General features: G+C 37.7%; 1 long non-coding RNA gene across 1 annotated transcript; it reads right to left on the minus strand.

Annotated features, from left to right (window-relative positions):
• Positions 1-7,506: 7,506 nt before the first annotated feature.
• On the minus strand, positions 7,507-9,690 carry LOC115921895. The gene is made up of 4 exons (XR_004063167.1): positions 9,632-9,690; positions 8,798-8,965; positions 8,267-8,332; positions 7,507-7,693 (listed from the first exon to the last, which is right to left on the minus strand). It is a non-coding gene; the product is annotated as an uncharacterized LOC115921895 (long non-coding RNA).
• Between the last annotated feature and the right edge of the window lie 14,237 nt (positions 9,691-23,927).

Genomic DNA, 23,927 nt, shown 5'->3' on the forward strand with positions numbered 1-23,927 from the left:
ATTTATAGTGATCAAGCCACCGAGAATACCGTAATGAGATTGTGTTTAATAACATATGTTGTTTTAAAAACCAAATGTCACATCCTGTTAAATCAGGTAAACTAATTAGTTCTGCAGTCTGTGTTCCTTCATTTAAACATTCATAATAAAATGAGTAGCGCGAAGTGAGGTTCAATGTGCGATATACATGAATATGCCACATGTGTCGTCATCGAAAGCTTCTGTCAAAGATGTGACTCATAAACGACTATATTATGTTTTTAAAGGGATAGAATGCTTGGATAGCCAGACACTGAATAATTTAATCCAGACCAGTTTGCAACAAGGTCGGGCACACCCGACACCTTCTGATCTCTGAGGATTTCAGTAAGTAATTGTTTTAGATTTTAGATTTAATAACAAATTTGATTACTCGTACACCAGTCAAACACATTGATTTTTGTTTGTGTAGCCTTGACAACAATTTTATATTTCTCTTTCTTTTCTCTTCTTTTTTCTGTCTTTTCCCCCTTTTACCAATATTTTGTTCCTCCATATTTGTATTATTATGTATCCTTTGAGGGTAGTCATACTATCAAGCTTTGCTTATTTTGTCAACCCTCCTGTTTGATGTTCTCGATTAGTTACACCCAGCCTTACTTTATTCTACATATATTCTTTTGTCATGTGTAAATTTGCAATATTTGTTTGTTATATATTTGTAAAAATGCAAAAGAAAAAGAAAATCAAACAGAAATAAATAAATCAAATCAAATCAAATATTGTTATATTAAAAAGAAATTACCAATGTAAAATCCATATGTTTTTCGGTATAAGATTTTTATTTTCTTATAAAGGTGTTGAGTGAATGAGCTCGAACATGAACTTAAAATACTTGTCATATCTTTTTCTGGCATAAGCCAGGGCAATCGTCATCTTTCGCCTTCTGTGTTAAAATTTACTTCGACATATGGCGTTCTCAGTTACAGGCCATGTTGCTTAAAGCCCTTCTTCCGTGTGTGACAAGAGAGAGGATTACAAAAACAAAGTAGAGTCTCCCCGTCTCTTGTCGCTTAGCTTCTCATGCAGAGAGACAACGTGCATTCTATTCATAAAACGAATAGCAGAGTATGGTGTTCCACCCGTATGTGGAAATAAATAAATTAAAAAAATATTAAAAAATGTAATTGATTAGAGGAAAGTTTGTGAGCCTAAGCACATATGCATATAGCTATTACTTGATTTCCATAGAGTTTATAATTATGAAAATTCAAAGATCGGATACTTTATTCTTGACATCAGCTGCGATACAGTATGCTTTACTGAACATTTATGATTATATACAACATGTTGGTTCACGGTGCTAAGATTCAAACTGAAAAAAATGGAACTGAAGGAGATTATTGTTATTAAACGATTACCACCCTTAATGAATTTACAAACAAATGACATAACCATTAAAATGATTGGTGCTTGTAACATGAGCGAACACAAGAAAATAGATTGATTCTGATGAAGAAGATATTTGACACAATACAATAATAATAGTGATTTTAAAGTCCACTCCAAATTTTATTAAACCGAAAATGGAAATTCTGTTTGCCCAATTGATCGTGAGCCCGGCAGCCACTGAGCAGCGCCAGATCGATGTTGCTCTGTCAAATCAAATGGAGATATCGTAGTATAATTCATTTTGAAGTGGAAAAGGGACACTTATTACGAAGAAAATTGGACACTTGTCGAAGGAAAGGAGCACCTCTAAGATTTGAATAGGAGCAATTATCGGATATGTGAAAAGGGGCACTCTTTACAAAGAAAAAATGCACTCTCAGATTTAGACAGGGCCAATTATCATAGGTGAAGGGAGCACTTATCAGAGGTGGTATTAGGACACTTTTACAAATGTGAAACGAGCACCTGTGTTAGGAGTAAATAGGGGCACCTTCCTGAATTTAAGTAGGGCAATTTTTCCGCCTAAAAAGGGGCACCTTTGCGGTACTTTAAGAAGTGTGGTGGGTAACAGTTTAAAATATTGCTCCGCAGTTATCTCGAAACTATGCTATGACCCACGACTTTGTCATACAGTACCGTTTCGAAATCACCTTTGACAATAACTTTAATTGTGACCTTCAAAGAAGTCAATATTTTTATATTATGAGATTGTATATCTGATTGTATTTATTAAACGGCAAATTTGTGTGATAAAAGCCTAGCAGATGATTTTCTTTCTGGCCGATTTTAAAGTAAATGAATGGATCAATCAATCAATCAATCAATCAATCAATCAAAGTTTCTCACTATTCCATGTCTAGTCATTTTTACTACAGGTTTCCGATATTTCTCCTAATGGATCATCCATTATTGGCTTAATAGCTCACCCTATGCCACACACACACCCAAGAACAACGCACACACACACATCCGCACACACACACATTAAAAGCGCCATCATGCAAGAAGTCAGAAACCAGACACAAAAATTTGTTTTGAATATCTTTATTACAGTATCACTGAGTGCTGGAATCCATAAGATTGAAAATAAGAAAATCAAAGAAAAATAGAGAATATGATTGGTCAAGCCTGTTCCGTACGTCTTCCATTCTGGTCAGGGATTGGTCAACTGATGCAATCAGACAGTTTACATGCTATCTCCATTTCCGGCACCTGCAAAAAAGAATAAAGGGAGAACATGACGGATGTATATGCCTTCTAGTCCGTGATACATATCATGGTCACAATGTCTCTCTACCCAGGTGTAGCAAATAGATACCCGGTTAGAACTCACAAGACCTCCTTGTATAGGGCAGATGAGCTTATAATGTCATATAAAGTTAATATATACAGTAGGTTTGCGGGTGCACCATGTGTGTGAGAGAGAGAGAGAGAGAGAGAGAGAGGTTGAGGAGTCCTGAAAAGGACTCTGACTCAGTAATCTTTCTTGGGGGTGTGGTAGTCCTGAAAAGGACGGTTTGTTATCTTTCTTAGCATATAGTTCTAAGGAGAAATATAGCGCTTGGAGAGGATGAGTGGCTCGACGTTTCGAACAGGTTGACTATCCGTTGTCAGGAGTGGAGAATGGCTGGCGTGCGTGAGCTTAAGTCACCGGGGTGCGGACGTCAGGGTAAAGTTAATATGTTGTGCTGTTATCACTGGTATTTATTATTTTGGGGGAAAAGATAACTGTGACCATCTGGTCTTTCAACGTTCATTGGAAATGACTCCCCTACATACGGGACCTCAATTTAACATGCTATCCGAGAGACAGAAGGCACCTCAAGCATCCCTTGATATGAATAAGTGCGCGGTGTTACTCTGGCTATCATCATTATTATTGTTATTATTGTAATAATTATTAGTAGTAATAGTAGTAATTGTTGTAGTATAGTGTAATAGTAGGACATGAACCTTTCTGTTCCAAAACAATAAGAAGCTTGTTGAACTTGAGAGTGAACGAAACAAGCAAATGTTTGGACGTCACACCAAGAAGTTGAGGCTTTTTCAGATATTACGCGGTAAAACGCCGAAAAAGAAGAGAAATAAAACCAAAGAAATCATGCCGCGATTTTTAATTGTGAGTAAATGGCAATTGAGCTCATCAGGCCTGTGAGGAAATGTGAGTCTTATTACACTTTATGTCATCACTTAAAAAGAACTACCGCTGCAGTTTATGTGAGAAAGGGTTTATTAGGATTCAAACTTACCGCTACAGAAGACGACTGCGCCACCACGCCTGTTGCACCAGCATTCCATGCCGAATTGCATGCAGGCTGAAAGGGAACAGAGAGGACATGATATATTTTTTAAAGGTTGCCAATACAAGAGAACTTGTAGTATTCATTCATGCAACACAGTCATGATAATGATTTGAGGGGAGATGTTCTGACGCCTCTTAATTGTATTCACGATATCATGCCAGTCGACAGATTCTTTAAACTATATACTAACACTGATCTGTTTACAGAAATATATTCCCAAAGGGGGAAATCATTTCATTACTGTTTTTATTCCATTGGGGCTCATACGTTCCTGTTTTCCTCATGCTACTTATTAACAATATATACGCTAGGATTCGATTTGTTAGTTTATTCTGTATGATAAGAAATCCTTTTTTCAAGTGTTTTATTTTTGTTGTAAATTTAAGAGGGTGGGAGGGCACAAATTCAAATTTTAATGGCTAAATATACTCACTCTTGTACTTCCTGAGATTACGTCCCATACCCCTCTTCTCGGTCTCAAAGAATTCAAGGGTGTCGTCGTTGAGCTCGTAATCAGCGATGACGGCGACGATGAGGGCACAAGCCAGAACGAAGAACAGAGCCTTGCCCATGTTGATTGGTGAGTTGGTTTTTAAATAATCTGTGTAGTAAAAAAGAGATAAATGTTTGGAATTCCATAATTATAAAATATTTGGTTTCGAAAGTTGCGTAAATAATATATCTATACAAGAAATTCAATTGAGGTTCTCGGTAGCAATTCATGTGCAAGGTTTGTTCGTCATAAAAAAAAATCAAAGGAAATCATATAGCCCATGATCAGATTAGCGTGTGCGCGTCCGTCATACGGGCAACTGGCCGGAATGTTCCAAAGGGATTGAAGAATGTGCACTGTAAAACGCAGCATCGTAACAGAGTTTGGTGACCGGGGTTATAATAACGCAAAAGCTTCGCTTGGTTACGTGTAACTGGTAAAGCGCTGTATAAGAACCGGTTATTACGAAATGTTAGGTCAAAGGTAAACACCGTACTGTAAAGTATTTTACTGTTTCGACACCAAATGGGCTTTGCGAACTCACCCGCTTACAAAAAAAAAATCGTTTATGAATGCAAAAGAAATAAACATTAACTTACCTTGAGAAGAGCAGGAATATCTTGAATATCTCTGTGATCTGCAACTGAATGACGTTGTCCACAAGACACTCTGTATTTATAGGATTTCAGTCTCTTCAGCACCGTCATAATTTAGTGTTGAATAACATATTTTTTAAACGAAATGTCACACCCTATTAATTGAGCAAAACTAATTAGGTCGACAGTCTTCATTTAAATATGCCTAACAGCAGGGGTAGCGGTAAAGTGAGGTCAATGCGCGATACATATGCCACAGATGGCGTCATCGAAAGCTTCGGTCAGAATTGTGACTAATATAAGTCTATATTTAGGTTAAAGGGTTAAAATGCTTGGGCCGCCAGATATCGATTAATTGAACCCAAACCAGTTTCGTACAAGTTCTGGACATGCCCCACATTTTCTGATCTCCGAGAATTTCAACACAAAATTTTAAATGACAACATGAAAGGTTAAGTTTTAAATTTAGTAAATACTTTAATTACTCGTTTACCAGTCAAACACACTGATAATTTTTTGTAACAAGCCCTGAAAACATATCTTGTTATTTCAAAATAAATTACGGATATCCAATCCATTTGTTCGTCAGTAAATCCTTGTTTTCTTATGAAAGTGTTGGAAAAACGAGCTTGAACTTAAACTTCTTATTATATTTGTTAAAGCATAAGCCAGGGTCATCGGCATCTTTCGCCTTTTGTGTTAACATTTACTTCGACATAAGGCGTTCTCAGCCAGAGGCCATCTTGCTTGAAGCCCACCTTCCGTAAGTGACAAGAGAAAAGGGATATCATACACAGAGTCGTGTCTCTTCATCTATTTTCGCTTAGCTTCTCATGCAGAGAGACACCACGCATTCTTTTCATGAAACGAAAAACAGAAGATGGTTGAAGTGTGATTGAATGGAGGAAGATTGAAAGCTCAAGCATATAAGCTTATTAGTTGATTTCCAAAGAGTTTATATCAACGGTCACACTTCGGATACTATGTTTCTTGTTTTTTACACTAAACTGTAACTCTCTGTGTTTTGTTTTTCTTAGTTTATATGAATACTTACTAATGCAATCATGCAAATTCAGTGTTATAAGGATGAGTAAACTAAATGATATGCATAACCGTGATGAATGAGATCAAATAGTTGTTATTAATATCTTTGTTATTATTTTTTATTAGTAAAAAATATCATTTTTACCATAATCGTTATTAAAGTTATTATAATTATTGTTATTTTTTTACTATTATTACTATAATTCTATCATTACGCATATCATTTTGTTATTATTAGTAGTAGTATTATTATTTTCATCATTATTATGAATCGCAAGATTTATCTATCAATTTAATAAATTTATTCCAGATTTATACAGGAAACCATGTTCTTTTACCAATAGTAATGCTTTTCATTGAGGACCTGTTAGTAATATTAATATTCAATAACAATTATGAATATAAATTCATAGGAGCGAAACACCAACAAAAATTTAAATAAACTCGTATTATTCTAGAATGTAAACTTTCTTCGATGGAGGCAGTAATAATTAATTTTACCTATTTTACTTATTTTAATTTTTTGTCAACAATGTAAAGAATTCGAATCGTCAGTGTTGGAAAATTGTTACGCCCCATTACAAATTGCTTCCTTTTTCATCAAAGACAAGCCGCTGATTAATAATTTAAAAAATCTTGATGGAGCCACATGTGGCAAATATACAGTATGTATTCATTGACTTTTCATTCTGTGAGAATTATTTTCATGATAAACGTAAAAATAATACAAATGTTATGGACCTGCTTCTATACTCAAAGCAAATTGCTTGTGAAGATAGTGCTTGCAGTTGATTTGGGTATATTGGTTAGAGTTGGGTATGATGTTTGGTATGTAGTTAAAGTTAAGAGTTCGGTAAGTAAATTGACATGGAGCCATTGTCGCAGGGGCATGTTTCCAATAACCCTCTCTTTCTTTTGCTTCAGATTTGTGCATCTCTTTGTTTAGTTTGTTATTTCATGGCCGTTTATGTAACTATAAATGTAAATCAAAGTGTATATCAAATTGTCAAATATTCTTTTTTTTTATTATCATGCATGCATTTCTTGCAATTCAACTATAAAGCTGCAATCTGATTTCGTAATAAATACCTTTCAAATTCAATTCAATTAAATAAAACACATATTTTTCGGATCTCAAGTAAAACTATAGCTCTGCGGTGATCTCGAAGCTACACTATGACCATCGACTACGTTTTGGGTCACAGTACGGTTTCGAGATCACCTTGGGCAATAATTTAAACCGTTCAAGGCAGTCAATATTTGCATGTATGTGATTGTATATCTGATTGTATTTCCTACACGGCAAATTGGTAAAAGAGGCTAGTAGCAGAACTTGTTAGTTTCCTTGTTTAGAGTAGATTAGTGGATCAATCAATAAGTCAGTCAATCAATCAATCAATCGAACCGTCTCACTAGTCAACGTATAGTCTGTTTGTTACAGTATTCATCTCAGGTTGCTCACTCTTTCACTCCTATGTCTCCAATATTCCTCATGAACTCATGGATCATCCATTATTGGCTTGAAAGCAACACCAATGCCACACACACACACGCTCACACACAAACTCACACACGCAAACACACACACACACGCACACATTAAAAACTCCGTCATGAAATACATCAGATACGGAAGAAAAACTTGTTTAAAATAGTTTTATTACAGTTTCACGGAATGTTGGAATCCATGAGATTTAAAGTTAGAAAATCAAAGAAAAAGAGAGAATGTGAATGGTCAAAACTGTTCCGTACGTCATTCCTTTCTGATCCGGGATTGGTCAACGGATGCTATCAGAGAGTTTACATGTTATCTCCATTTCCGGCGCCTGCGAAATAGAATAAAGAAAGAACATGACGAATGTAGATGCCTTATGAGTCCGTGGTATATATTATATTCACATTGCATCTCTCCGCCCAGGAGAAGTAAGTGGTGACCTGGTAAGATCTCACAAGAGCGCCTATTATAGGGCAGTTGGGCCAATAATGTCAGATAAAGGCAATAATAACAATATGTTGTTCTATTATTATTGTTATTAATTATTGGGGGGGAGATGAGACCGCTGGGTCTCTCCTCCTGAGATAACTTATTATCATCACTTGTCTTGCATCGGAGTTTCCTCCTACTCTTATTTTAATAGTTTAATGTGTTCTTTAATAACGTACAACGAAAATGACTCCCCTACACACGGGACCTAAATTTAACATGCTATCCGACAGACGAAGGGTAACTCACGCATCCCTTGATATGAACAATTGCACACTGTAACTGTGGCTACCATCAGTATTACTATTATCATTATTATTATTAGAAGTAGTAGCAGTAGTAATAAAGGAGTATAGTAGTTCATGTAGTAGGACCAACCTTGCAGTTTAGTTACTATAAAGCTGGTAGAACTTACCGCTACAGAAGACGACTGAACCACTACGCCTGTTGCACCAGCATGACATGCCGAATTGTTGGCAGGCTGAAGATAACAGAGAGAACATGATATATTTTTTAAAGGTTGCCAATACAATATAACTTGTAGTATTCATTCATTCAATACAAGCATGACATTGATTTGGGAGGATATATTAAAAGATTTCATTTCTAGGTTCTGACGCCTCTTAATTGAATTCACGATATTATGCCAATCGAAAGGTCCTTTAAACCATATATCAAAACTGTACTGTTTACAGAAAGAAATTCTCAAAGGAAGATATTATTTCATTACTGTTATTCTTTAAATTACACTGGGGCTTATATGTTCCTGTTTTCCGTATGTTATTCAATAAAAATGCATACGCTAGGATTTGTTTTGATAGTTGCGCAAAGGGTTTACTTTTTATGATAAGAATCCCTTTTTTCTTCGTCAAGTTTCTTGTGTTTGTTGTAGATTTAAGAGAGTAGGAGGGCACAAATTCAAAGTTTAACGGCTAGATTTACTCACCCTTGTACTTCTTGAGACTCCGTCCCATACCCCTCTTCTCGGTCTCAAAGACCTCAAGGGTGTCGTCGTTGAACTCGTAATCAGCGATTACGGCGACGATGAGGGCACAAGCCAGAACGAAGAACAGAGCCTTGGCCATTTTGATTGGTGAGTTGGTTTTTAGATAATCTGTTGTGTAAATAAGACATGAGTTTATAAATTCAATCATCATGTAGTAATCGGTTTCGAAAGTTATGTAGAGAATATACCAATACAAGAAATTCAATTGAGGTTCATTTTAGCACTTCATACGGAAGCCTCTCCCTGGCATAAATTAAAATCAAAGCATGTCCACCATCACTAATCGCTTTCATCTCTCTCTCTCTCTCTCTCATGCGTCTTTGTCCTCTTTCTAGTTCATCCTTCCTATCTACCTATTTTCCCTAATCTTAGGACTAGTTCTCGTAGCCAAACATGTTTATGAAAGATGCTATGCTTAGAAAGACTTTGATTACTCGTTTACCAGTCATTCAATAGATACCGTACGTAGAGGTGTCGTAGTTGAGTGGTCTAATCACTTGCCCGGAAATCATGGGTTCGACATTGATGCAAGGCATTTTAACTACATTGTTCCTCTCTCCATCCAGTTGTTAAATGGGTACCATGTCGGAACCAACCGTCAATATGATTGTATTATGTATATGTATAATTATATGTTTAAAATCGGAGTAGTATGTGCTCGCCAGTCATACGGGTGACTAGCTGGAATGTTCCCATGGGATTTGAGAGTGTGCACTGTAACCAAATAACCGGTTTAAACAATCGTTTACGAATGCAGAAAGACATTTGACTTACCTTGAGAAGAGTAGGAATACCTTGAATATCTCTGTGATCTGCAACTGAATGATGTTGTCCACAAGACACTCTGTATTTATAGGAATTTAACCTCTATGAGCACCGTAATGATATCGTGTTTGAAAAACTGTTTTTCAAACTAAATGTCACACCCTAATAATTCAGCTTTACTGATAAGGTCAGCTCTATGTGTTTCTTTATTTAAACATGTCTAACAGCAGGAGTAGCTGGGAAGTGATGCCAATGTTTTCTTATGAAGGTTTGGAGTAAACGAGCTTGAACTTGAGCTTGATTTACTTGTTATATCTTTTTCTTGTTTAAGCCAGGGCCATCGTCAACTTTCGCCTTCTGTGTTAACATTTATTTCAACATAAGGCGTTCTCAGCCAGAGACCATGTTGCTTGAAGCCCACCTTCCGTGTGTGACAAGAGAGAGGAACGCAATCACAAAGTAGAATCTCTTCATTTAGTTTCGCTTAGCTTATCATGCAGAGAGACATCATGCAATCTCTTCATGAAACATAAAAACAGAAGATGAATAAATTGTGATTGATTGGAGGAAAGTTTGAAAGCTCAAGCACATACGCATATTTATCAAAAGTCACACCTCGGATACTGTATTCTTGCCACCGGCTGCGTGGCAGTATGCTTTACTGAACATAAATTATCATATACAACCAGTTGATTCCAGGTGTAATGTTTTTAACTGATACTGATAAACATTTGTTTAAAGTAGTGCTTGCATTTCCATAATTTTAACAAACGAATTCGTTTTCACTGGGTGCCTGCCGTAGCAAAAAGCAGATTTGACAAAAGACTTAACTCCGTTTCGTTGACAATCAGCCATGCATGAAGACTCTCGTCTACGGCTGATTGTCAACGAAACGGAGTTAAGTCTTTTGTTAATTTCGTTTATTGATACGGCGGGCAGCCAGTGCAAACGATTTCGTTTAATAAAATTATGGAAATGCAAGCACTACTTTAAACAAACAGAACTTTGTCATTCCTCGCTCATTTTTCCTGATTGAGGTGTCATATGAATGGGCAGAAACTCAACTTTTTAGAAATGTTAATTTGTTTTCGAAATTCAGATACCACCCGCCAAATGTCTTTTTGGTTTACTTCCTTCAAATTACCTTTAATCACTCATGCGTGAAATATGCATCATCTGAGTAGATCACATGAAAGAGAAGACTCTAAGCTTTCCAAATATGTATCATTCATTAATTATAGTTGTGATTAAGTTATGATAGAACATCGATACTTCTCGGTTTCGTTTTTTCTGGGACGCACTGTATATCTAATATCGTAATCCCGATTCATTTGTTTCTTATTTTTACACTTAACCTTTACTATCTGTGTTTTGCTTTTCATAGTTAAAATGTATACTTGATTATTTGATTATGCAATTTTTATGTATTTTATCAGGATGGGTGAAATAAATGAATCTTTAATCTAATAATAATGGCTTACCCTTGCTGAATGAGGTCAACTGGTTATTCTTATCATTATTAATATTACGTGAAAAGGGCACTTAGTAGAGATTAAAAAGGGGCACTTATCAGAGATAAAAAGGAGCACTTATTACAAATGAACAGACTAAATTGTTCAAAGGCATCGTTTAACAATGTTAAATCTGAGATGCACGGCCCTACGTGTTATCAGTGTCTGTAATATGGTGTAATATTTATGGTGGGACATCGCGGGACATCGCGAATAGACTAAATCGTGAAAAATATGCGATAAAATTCACGATATCGTCAATTTTATCGCATATTTTTCACGAAGAAATTCACGAAATTGACGATATCGTGAACTTTATCGTGAACTTTTCACGATGAAATTGACGATATCGTGAATTTTATCGTGAAAAGTTCACGATATAAAGTTCACGATATCGTCAATTTTATCGTGTACTCTATCGTGTACTCTATCGTGTACTCTCCTGACGGGCGCTTCGTAAACAAAACCAGCCCTAGCTGGGGGAGACAGAGAGAAGGAAAAAAGGGAAAGGGAAAGAGAAGATAAAAGGAAAGAAAGAATAATAAGAAGAAAAGAGGGAAACGGGGGGGGGCGAAGGGCTCTTGCCTCCTCCTCACTCCCCCCCCCCCCCTCCCCGCCAAAAAATAAATCAGAGAGAGAGAGAGAAGGGAAAGGGAAAGGGAAAGAGAAGATAAAAGGAAAGAAAGAAGAGGAAGAAGAAGAAAAGAGGGAAACGGGGACAAAGGGCTTTTGCCTCGTCCCCCCGCCCCCCGCCAAAAAATAAATAAGAGAGAGAGAGAGAAGGAAAGGGAAAGAGAAGAAAGAAAGAGAAAAACGAAAAAGAGGGAGAATAGGAAAGAAAGGAAAAGAAAGAAAAGAAAGGAGGCAAGAGCCCTTCGCCCCTGTTTCCCTCTTTTCTTATTCTTTTTCCTCTTCTTTATTTCCTTTTATATTTTCTTTCCCTCTCCCTTCTCTTTCCCTTTATGGCGGGAGGGGGGAGGGGGAGGTAAGAGCCTTTCGCCCTTCCCCCGTTTCCCTTCTCTCTATCTCTCTCTCTCTCTCCTATATTTGTTGGCGCGGGAGGGGGGAGGAGGCAAGAGCCCCTCTTTTCTTCTTATTCTTCTTCCTTTCCTTTTTTATTCTCTTTCCCTTTCCCTTCTCTCTCTCTCTCTCTCTCTTATTTATTTTTTGGGCGGGGGGATGCAAGAGCCCTTCGCCCCCGTTTTCCTCTTTTCTTCTTCTTCTTCATCTTCTTTCTTTCCTTTTATCTTCTCTTTCCCTTTCCCTTTCCCTTCTCTCTCTATCTCTTATTTATTTTTTTGGCGGGGGGTGGGGAGGGAGGAGGCAAGAGCCCTTCGCCCTTCCCCGTTTCCCTCTTTCCTTCTTATTCCTCTTCTTTCTTTCCTTTTATATTTTCTTTCCCTTTCCCTTCTCTCTCTTATTTATTTTTGGCGGGGGGGGGAGGAGGCAAGAGCCCTTCGCCCTTCCCCTGTTTCCCTCTTATTCCTCTTCTTTCTTCCCCTTTCCCTTCTCTCTCTCTCTCTCTCTCTCTCTCTCTCTCTCTTATTTATTTTTTTGGCGGGGGGGGGGGGGGGAGGTAAGAGCCTTTCGCCCTTCCCCCGTTTCCCTCTTTCCTTCTTCCTCTTCTTTCTTTCCTTTTATATTTTCTTTCCCTTTCCCTTTCCCTTCTCTCTCTCCTTATTTATTTTTTGGCGGGGGGGGGGGGGGAGTGAGGAGGAGGCAAGAGCCCTTCGCCCCCCCCCCCAGTTTCCCTCTTTTTTTCTTATTATTCTTTCTTTCCTTTTATCTTCTCTTTCCCTTTCCCTTTTTTCCTTCTCTCTGTCTCCCCCAGCTAGGGCTGGTTTTGTTTACGAAGCGCCCGTCAGGAGAGTACACGATAGAGTACACGATAGAGTACACGATAAAATTGACGATATCGTGAACTTTATATCGTGAACTTTTCACGATAAAATTCACGATATCGTCAATTTCATCGTGAAAAGTTCACGATAAAGTTCACGATATCGTCAATTTCGTGAATTTCTTCGTGAAAAATATGCGATAAAATTGACGATATCGTGAATTTTATCGCATATTTTTCACGATTTAGTCTATTCGCGATGTCCCTTCAGGGCCACCATAAATATTGAAGCCCTAAAAAAGATCAAGAAGTACCTCAAAAAAGTTTTAAAAACTTTGAGTGACAGGTTTTACCATACTCGTTTCCCCCAATCGACTGTAGTGTTATGAAAACCGTTTGGCAAACGCAAAATTTTGTTTCGATTTCCAATCGTTAATATCTTGATAATCAGACAGGCGATCGGCTTGTAAAAGTCATGGGGTTCCGGACTGACCTAAAGGTTTACAATTATTATTGCAGCATGAGCTAAATCTAGGATTTTGTTTCAGAATCCGAGACAAATCCGATCCTTTTCAAGTCTTTTCAGGTGCGAAAAATTCCTTTTTCACCTCTGATATTTTTTGCCATTTTTTATTTTGACTCGTGCCCTTTTTCCTTTATAATGAGTGTAATATTTCCTTCTTAAAAAGAACCCCTTCCCTTTCTCTTAAATGCCACTTTTCACCTCTGATAAGTGCCCCTTTTTTACACGTGCCCCTTCTCCTTTCTCATAAGTACCATATTTCCTTCGGTTAAGTGCCTCTTTCCCTTTTTTTTTGAGCCCCTTTCCATTTTTCAAAACGCCCCTCTTAACATCTGATAAATACCCCGATTAAAATCTGATATGTGCCCTTTTCCTTCAACAGATTCCCCATTTCCACTTCCATGCTCACAAGTGCCTTTTTTCATCTCTGTTGAGTGTCTCTTTTTAGGTGCAAGAAGTGCCCTTTTCAACTCTGATAATTGCCAACTTTTCCTTTCTCCATAATATGCACTCCTGAGTCATTAAGGCGAATAAGAGCCCATTTTTCTTTAAAAAATCGCATAGGAGGGTTGCACCAGCATTCGCTCGCATTCACAGTTGTTATAGTATAAAAGAACTTTTCAGTCGTCCTTCATTAGATTGTGCTAAATACTCATCAGGGTTTGTCTTATGTCTTCTTTATAAGATGTAAGTTTTTGCACTGGGACTTCACAAATCTTTCAAATTTTGCTAGCTCGCTTCGTTTTCTCGAAAATTAATATTCAGACCACTACAGACCATCACACCCAACTGCAAAGTATGTTGCTTAGTTCAGCAGTATCTTGTACCTCGTAAAGAAAAAAAAATACTGATATCATCCCTAGTAGCGTAATCACAATCATGATGATGTAGGGGTATATACCAATGTCTAAAAATAATTGTATGTTTTTTTCCCTTTGTAGGAGCCCCTTTTTCAGAAAGTGCCGTTTTTTGTTGGTGCACCCCTCCTATTTTGGAAGACGCTCCGCGGCCCCCTGCATTATATTACTTGGTTGTTAATTAGTTCTGACCCTTCAAAGTTTTTGTTCATTACGCCACTTGTCTGGTACGTAAATTGGCCCGGAGCCATTGCCGCAGGAGCATGTGTCGAACAACCCTCCCATTCTTTATCTGTATTTTCGTGCATCACTTTGTTAATTTTGTTATAGCATGGCCATTTTTTCGAATATGAATTTTAATAAATTTGTACATCATATTGTTTATCTTTCTTTTTTTGGTACCATGCATAAATTCCTTGTAATTCATATGGTTTCTTAATAAATACATTTTCAATTTAATTTGATGAATTAAAAATATCGGCTGCTTTTCGGTCACATTCAAAACTATAGCTCCGCATTAATCTCGAAACTACGCTATGACTTTCGAGTTCGTCTTGGGACACAGTAAGGTTTAGAAATTACCTCGGGCAATAGTTCTTACTGCGCCTATCAAAGCAGTCATTGTTTTTGTATTATTTGATCGTATTTCTGATTGCATTTTATACATGCGAAATATATGAGACAGCCTAGTAGCTAAAAGTTTTCTTTTTGTTGCCTTGTTTTAGAATAAAAATTAGAGGGCGTTGTTATGCTGCTGACCCATACTTTTTTGTCTGCTCCTGTTAAACATACACTTTTGTTGATATTTATAACAAAATTTTGGATTTTCAGTCGAACCAACGTGTATGTCCTGTTGTATTGACGTCAGTGATCATTGTGAGTAGCTTTATGCTTTGTTTTGCTGAGTGTTCTGACTGTTTTCAACTTTCTTGTTCATCATGTACCGGCGTTCATATATGTACGCCTATACCAAGTATACGTACTACGTACGCCGAGCTGGATCTCTAGCCATAGTTTGTGGACTACTTCTAGTATCTTTTGTGTTGACAACAACAATGCCCACTGAACACAAAGAGATACGCTACAGTGAAAGTGAATTGATGTTATTACATAATAATGTGTCTACGTCTAGAGTTCAATTACCCCAAGAAGTGTTGATAAACATTGATCGATTAGGAATAGCACGTAATGATCAACACCGCCGCATGAGGGGTAGGAGAGGAGGTTCGCACATGAGAAGACACATTACTGTTGTTAAACCAATACCAAGGCGAAAACATCTTCCATTTCCTTCAAGGAAAGCCAATGTTATCCAGTTGGTTCGAAGTGATAGACGCAAAGAACACTTTCCATCGATCCTCCTAGCAAACATTAGATCGATGAATAATAAACTTGATGAACGGTGCAGGTCAATCAAGCTGACTTAGTAGCCGTGACTGAGACATGGTTTTCGGATAGTAACCCTGCGGAAGCCAACGAAATGAAAGGATACAACCTTCTTCACAAGGACCGAGCTGATAAACGTGGTGGAGGTGTAGCTCTGTATGCTAGAAATGATCTCCATGCAACACCTTTTGGAGCAGAGCTTACACCCAAACACCTTGAAATCCTCTGGGCTAAAGCAAGTCTTCGCAGTTACGTCCGGAACTCTGTAAACCTCTTCACTTGTGTTGTTTATGCACCACCTAACACACCTATGAAGGAAGAGATCATCGACCATGTCATATATATGAGCGACCATATTCGTAACTCTTTCTCTGATGCTGCGATTGTGATCCTTGGTGATTTCAATGATCTAGATACAACCCAGTTTGTGCGACATCTCAATGTCGATCAACTTGTCAAGCGGCCTACTAGACAAAACCGGATACTTGATATGATCTTCACTGACAGGGGAGATTTTTACAAGGAACCTCGGATAACGGCCCCCATCGGACGTTCAGATCACTCTACAGTTTTGTTGTTTCCAGAGATTTCCCGTCCTACACTTACGACCAGATTTAGCTATCGTCCCATGCGCGACTCTGGCATCAGATCCTTTGGTCGTTGGATCACTTCTTATGACTTCAGCTACCTGAATGATATGGAGTCACCTGACGATATGGTCCGATCTCTTCAGAATGTTCTAGATGAGGCATATCGTCAACATTTCCCTCTTGTTGTTCGTAAGCGTTCAGCGAACGACAAACAATGGATCAATGACAAGATAAAAACTGACATCCAGAAGAGACAACGAGCCTTTGAAAGGGGTGACTTGGCTTCTTTTAGGAGTATCCGCAACCAAATTCAGCGCGCAATTGTGAAACTGAAGTCTACGTTCTATCGCTCAAAGATCGCAGCGATGAAGAACTCAAATCCTGGCTCCTGGCACCGTCAAATACGCTCTCTTGCTGGTTTGAGTAAACGTATTTCCTACAGTTTTCCAGATGACTTCGGCATGAGCCATTCTCAGCAGGCAAATCATATCAACGACTTCTTTGCAGGTATATGCTCTGAACTACCTGCCCTTGATACCACGACTAGCCCGGCCTACCTACCTGCCAGAAGACCACCACCCGACATTCAGCGCTTCAGGGTCTTTCAAGCGCTGAAGAAGCTAAATCCATCTAAAGCTATCCATCCTGAAGATACTCCGGTTCGACTGATCAGAGAATTCGCCCTAGAGATCTCTGCTCCGTTATCTGCCATCTTCAATTCCATTCTGAAGTCGGGTTCTTTCCCATCGCGTTGGAAACGTTCCGTTGTAACACCGGTACCTAAAACCTACCCAGTTAGAAGCTGTTCTGATTTGAGACCCATATCGATAACTCCGATATTTTCACGAGTGTTTGAAGGTTTCATTTCACTGTATCTGATGAGAGACCTCACACCCCATCTTGACAATCGTCAGTTTGGCAACATTAAAGGCAGTTCAACAACCCACTACTTGGTGAGCCTAGTGGATACAATCCTCAAGGGCTTAGATAGGCCTGGCTACTGTGCGTCCCTTTGCACGATAGATTTTTCTAAAGCCTTCGATCGTGTCAACCACAATATAGTGATTCACAAACTCTTCACGTATGGTGTCAATGAAGCAGTTCTTCAGACCGCGACCAGCTTCTTAACTGATCGCACCCAGGATGTTAGAGTTGGCTCTTGTATCTCCGAGGAAAGGCATTTGACGTGCGGAGTTCCGCAGGGAACAAAACTAGGCCCGTTGATGTTCCTAGCTCTGGTGAATGATGCCGCACATGATATCGAGCATCATTGGAAATATGTTGACGACCTAAGCCTTCTCGAGATTCGCACGACATCGGCACCACCGAAACTACAGGACCATCTTGACGAATTAATAATAATAATAGTGTAAACTTATAGAGCGCACACACCGTCCAGGGACGCTCATGGCGCTAGCTCAGCAACAGTTCTCTTTGATACAAGTAAAGTAAATAATTTTGCAATATTTTTTGCGATATTTTGTTATAACCCATTTCAATCGTCAGCTCTGCCTGGTGGGGCCCGGTGCCCTCCAGCTGCTCCGTTCACTGACAATTTAAGGGACTAGCCCAGTCAGCACATTATTCACAGAAGCTCTAGCATCTGAGGCCAACAGGCCCCACACAGGCAGCCAATGAGACTAAAGGGTGATAACTAATTAATTTCAAATGTATATACAAAAAACATATCAATTATGGATTTAGTAAAATAAACTTATACAACTTAAGGAAATACTGGGTTACAGATGGAATAGGTAAGTCTTAAGACGAGTTTTAAAGGCAGAGTATGTTGCAATACAGCGAAGTGATGAGGGAAGCTTATTCCATAATTTGGCTGAAATTGAAAATTGGAGTAAAGACAATGACATGAAATTCAATACCACCAAGAGCAATGCCATGTCTGTCAACTTCACGAAACGTCCCATCAACACTTCTTGTTTGCGTCTCAATGATGAGCCTCTGAAAACAACGGAATCCCAGAAAATACTGGGCGTGCACTTACAATCCAATCTCAAGTGGGACAAACAAGTTGGTGATATGGTATCAAGAGCGAGAAAGCGAGTATTTATGATAAGTCGTCTTCGAAAGGCATCCGTCCCAAGTTGTGACCTAGTCAACATCTACTCATCCTACATACGTCCTCTTTTGGAGTATTCATCTCCCCTTTGGTCTCCAAGCATCACTGCAAATCAGTACAATGATATTGAGAAAATCCAGAAACGTGTCTGCCGCATCATTATGAAGGACCAGTATGTCTCTTACGACCATGCTCTAGAGCACCTCTCCATCTGTCGTATGTCTGAGCGTCATGAACAACTACTGGATTCCTTTGCTCGTAGTCTGTTGAAATCTCCCCGGCACCGTGATCTTCTCCCTCCCTTACGTAGTGATATGTCCTCTCGTCGCTTACGCTCTTCACATCTTCTCAAAACCCCCCTCTGTCGGACTACCCGGTATTATTCCTCAACGATACCCACTATTGTTAGACTGCTTAATTCACCTTGAATCTTTGAACTAAAACTAACAAAGATCGAGTAAACAAAACAATGTATTTGATTATATTCCCACATGCATATTCATCTACTGATTGCTATTTTTGTATCTCCTCTTCTATGTGCAATATCAATTAATAACAGAACTTGAGAATGTTTCAATCAATGTGAAATAGCCTTTTTACTTGTTAATATTTATCTTTGTCGATTTCAACATTACATCTTTATCATGACTATATTTAATTAATTCAAGGTTTCTTCACTTTATACTCTCTGATGTAATATTAATTTGCCAATTTCGCTGAATTCAGGACCATCACCTTGTTAATATTTATCTTTGTCGATGTCAACATTACATCTTTATCATCACTATATTTAATTCATTCAAGGTTTCTTCACTTTATACTTTCTGATGTAATATTAATTTGCCAATTTCGCTTAATTCAGGATTAACCAATATTGAAACTTAGCTTTAATATCTTATCTTTTATCGTATTTTATCTGTATAAACATCTAAATGTTATCCCACCTACGTATCACTGTTGCAATGAACCTGTAAATTGTTAATTATCAATTTTCTATCTCATGTAAAACGAATGACAATTTTATATCATCATTGAAACTGTAAATCCTATTTAAATATACACAATATTTGTTAAGTGGGCAATATATTTTAATGTGTTATCAATGCAATGTTATGCCATGTACTTTTTCACTCTGTAAATTGAACAATTTCAGCTTTTAGCTGCATGTCCGATGATTTTTATCTCAATAAACCAATACAATACAATAAACGAATGGATCAATCAATCAGTCAATCAATCGAACCTTCTCACTAGTCAATGTGTAGTCTTTTTACTACAGTATTCTTCTCAAATTGATCACTCTTTTACTCGCATGTCTAAAATGTTCCTCGTAAACTCATGGATCATCCATTATTGGCTTGATAGCACTACCAATGCTACACATACACACACACACACACACACGCACACACACACACACATACGCACACACACGCACACACAATTAAAAGCTCCGTCATGAAAGACATCAGATACCAAAGAAAATTTGTTTAAAATATCTTTATTACAGTATCACTGAATATTGGAATCCATAAGATTTAAAGTAGTAAAATCAAAGTAAAAGAGAGATTTGGATTGGTCAAGACTGTTCCGTACGTCATTCCATTCTGATCCGGGATTGGTAAACTGCTGCTATCGGAGAGTTTACATGCTATCTCCATTTCCGGCGCCTGCAAAATAGAATAAAGGAAGAACATGACGGATGTATATGCCTTCTTGGTCCGTGATACATATCATGGTCACAATGTCTCTCTACCCAGGTGTAGTAAATGGATACCCGGTTAGAACTCACAAGAGTTTCCCTCTATTGGGCAGATGAGCTTATAATGTCATATAAAGTTAAAATGTTGTGCTATTATTACTCGTATTCATTATTTTGGGGAAAAGATAACTGTGACCATATTTGGCCTTTCAACGTTCATTGGAAATGACTCAATTTAACATGCTATCCAAGAGACAGTGTGCGCGATGTTAACTCTGGCTATCATCATTATTATTGTCATTATTGTAATACTTATTAGTAGTAATAGAAGTAGTTGTTGTAGTAAAGTGTAATAGTAGGACATCAACCTTTCCGTTCCAAAACAATAAAAAGCTTGTTGAACTTGAGAGTGAACGAAACAAGCAAATGTTTGGACGTCACACCAAGAAGTTGAGGCTTTTTCAGATATTACGTGGTAAAACGCCGCAAAAAGAAGAGAAATAAAAACAAAGAAATCATGCTGCGATTTTTAATTGTGAGCAAATGGCAATTGAGCTCATTAGGCCTGTGAGGAAATGTGAGTCTTATTACACTTTATGTCATCACTAAAAAAGAACTACCGCTGCAGTTTATGTGAGAAAGGGTTTATTAGGCTTCAAACTTACCGCTACAGAAGACGACTGCGCCACCACGCCTGTTGCACCAGCATTCCATGCCGAATTGCATGCAGGCTGAAAGGGAACAGAGAGGACATGATATATTTCTTAAAGGTTGCCAATACAAGAGAACTTGTAGTATTCATTCATGCAAAACAGTCATGACAATGATTTGAGGGGAGATGTTCTGACGCCTCTTAATTGTATTCAAGATATCATGCCAGTCGAAAGATCCTTTAAACTATATACTAACACTGATCTGTTTACAGAAATAAATTCCCAAAGGGGGAAATCATTTCATTACTGTTTTTATTCAAATTGCATTGGGGCTCATACGTTCCTGTTTTCCTCATGCTACTCATTAACAATATATACGCTAGGATTTGATTTGTTGATTGCACAAACGGTTTATTTTGTATGATAAGAAATCCTTTTTTCGAGTGTTTTTTGTTGTTGTTGTAGATTTAAGAGGGTGGGAGGGCACAAATTCAAAGTTTAATGGTAAATATACTCACTCTTGTACTTCCTGAGATTACGTCCCATACCCCTCTTCTCGGTCTCAAAGAACTCAAGGGTGTCGTCGTTGAGCTCGTAATCAGCGATGACGGCGACGATGAGGGCACAAGCCAGAACGAAGAACAGAGCCTTGCCCATTTTGATTGGTGATTTGGTTTTTAAATAATCTGTGTAGTAAAAAAAGAGATACATTTTTGGAATTCCATAATTATAAAGTATTTGGTTTCGAAAGTTGCGTATACAAGAAATTCAATTGAGGTTCTCGGTAGCAATTCATGTGCAAGGTTTGTTCGTGATAAAAAAAAATCAAAGGAAATCAAAAGCCTATGATGAGATTAGCGTGTGCGCGTCCGTCAAACGGGCAACTGGCCGGAATGTTCCAAAGGGTTTGAAGAATGTGCACTGTAATTCGCAGCATCGATCGTATCCTGTCATCTTTCATGTTTTGATTTGCGCAGATCCTTGAAACACGTTGGTCTCTTTGCCAATCCGCTGGGATTAAGATGTCCATCCTTCACAGGGGCCCCACTCACAAGCATTGCTTTTTAGGGTCTCAATTTGGATCATGTTTGTTCGTCATGATTACTATGCAATGTGTTTTTTAATAAACTGAACTGAACTGAGAGTCTGGTGACCGGGGTTATAATAACGCACAAGCTCTTGATTGGTTACGCTGTACCTGGTAAAGCGCTATATAAGAAACGTTACTACGAAATGTTAGGTCAAGGGTAAATACCGTACTGTATAGTATTTTACTGTTTTGACAACAAATGGGCTTTGCGAACTCGCCCGTTTAAAAAAAAATTGTTTATGAATGCAAAAGAATTAAACATTAACTTACCTTGAGAAGAGCAGGAATATCTTGAATATCTCTGTGATCTGCAACTGAATGACGTTGTCCACAAGACACTCTGTATTTATAGGATTTCAGTCTCTTCAGCACAGTAATAATTTAGTGTTGAATAACATATTTTTTTTAACGAAATGTCACACCCTATTAATTCAGCAAAACTAATTAGGTCGACAGTCTTCATTTAAATATGCCTAGCAGCAGGGGTAGCGGTAAAGTGAGGTCAATGCGCGATACATATGCCACAGATGGCGTCATCGAAAGCTTCGGTCAGAATTGTGACTAATATAAGTCTATATTTAGGTTAAAGGGTTAAAATGCTTGGGCAACCAGATATCGATTAATTGAACCCAAACTAGTTTCGTTCAAGTTCTGGACATGCCCCACATTTTCTGATCTCCTAGAATTTCAACACCAAATTATAAATGACAACATGGAAGTCAAAATGTGTTAAGTTTTATATTTAGTAAAGACTTTGATTACTCGTTTACCTGTCAAACACACTGATGATTTTGTGTAACAAGCCCTGAAAAATATATTATTTTCAAAAGAAATTACGGATATCCAATCTATACGATTTTCAATAAATACTTTATTCGTATGAAGGTGTGGAGTGAACGAGTTTGAACTTAATCTTAAACTACTTATTTTATTGTTTTCTGGCATAAGCCAGGGTAATCGTCACCTTTTGCCCTCTGTGTTAACATTTGTTTCGACATAAGGCGTTCTCAGCCAGAGGCCATCTTGCTTGAAGCCCACCTTCCGTGAGTGACAAGAAAAAAAAGGATATCATTCACAGAGTCGTGTCCCTTCATCTATTTTCGCTTAGCTTCTCATGCAGAGAGACAACGTGCATTCTTTTCATGAAACGAAAAACAGAAGATGGTTGAAGCCTGAGTGATTGGAGTAAGCTTGTAAGCTCAAGCATATAAGCTTATTAGTTGATTTCCAAAAAGTTTATATCAATGGCCACACTTCGGATACTATGTTTCTTGTTTTTACACTGAAATGTAACACTGTGTTTTGTTTTTCTTAGTTTATATGAATACTTAATGATGCAATCATGCAAATTCAGTGTTATAAGGATGAGTAAAATAAAAGATATGCTTAACCGTGGTGAATGAGATCGAATAGTTGTTATCAATATCTTTGTCATTATTTATTATTATTAAAAATATCATTATCACCATAATCGTTATTAAAGCTATTATTATCATTATTATTATTTTTACTATTGTTACTAAATTATATCATTACGCATATCATTTTATTATTAGTAGTAGTAGTAGTGTTATTTTTATCATTATTATGAATTGCAACATTTATCAATCAATTTAATATTCCATATTCATACGGGAAACCATGTTCTTTTACCAATAGTAATGCTTTTCAAGAGGGAATTAACACACAACAAAATATATAAATAAACTCGTATTATTCTAGAATGTAAACTTTGTTTAATGGCGGCAGTAATTATCAATTTTCCTAGTTTACTTATTTTGATTTTTGTCAACAATGTAAAGAAGTCGAATCATCAGTGTTGGAAAATCACAACATTCATAAACTTTCATGAACTTTATCTACCCATGCGCCTATTGTATTTACAAGCTGACTCATGGAAGCTCTCGATGGCGCCACAAACGTCAGACGTATAGCACATTAACCTCATTTAGCATGCTTAGATCATGCTAAATGAAGAAACACAGAGTGAAGACCTAATTATTGCTGTCGAATTAATAGGGCAAGATAATTGTTATGAAAGAATCTAAATAGGGCCTGTTTTATTCAACCCAATCC

Source organism: Strongylocentrotus purpuratus, unplaced genomic scaffold (assembly GCF_000002235.5).
Source record: "Strongylocentrotus purpuratus isolate Spur 01 unplaced genomic scaffold, Spur_5.0 spur5_contig_817, whole genome shotgun sequence".
In the NCBI taxonomy this organism is placed as follows: domain Eukaryota; kingdom Metazoa; phylum Echinodermata; class Echinoidea; order Camarodonta; family Strongylocentrotidae; genus Strongylocentrotus; species Strongylocentrotus purpuratus.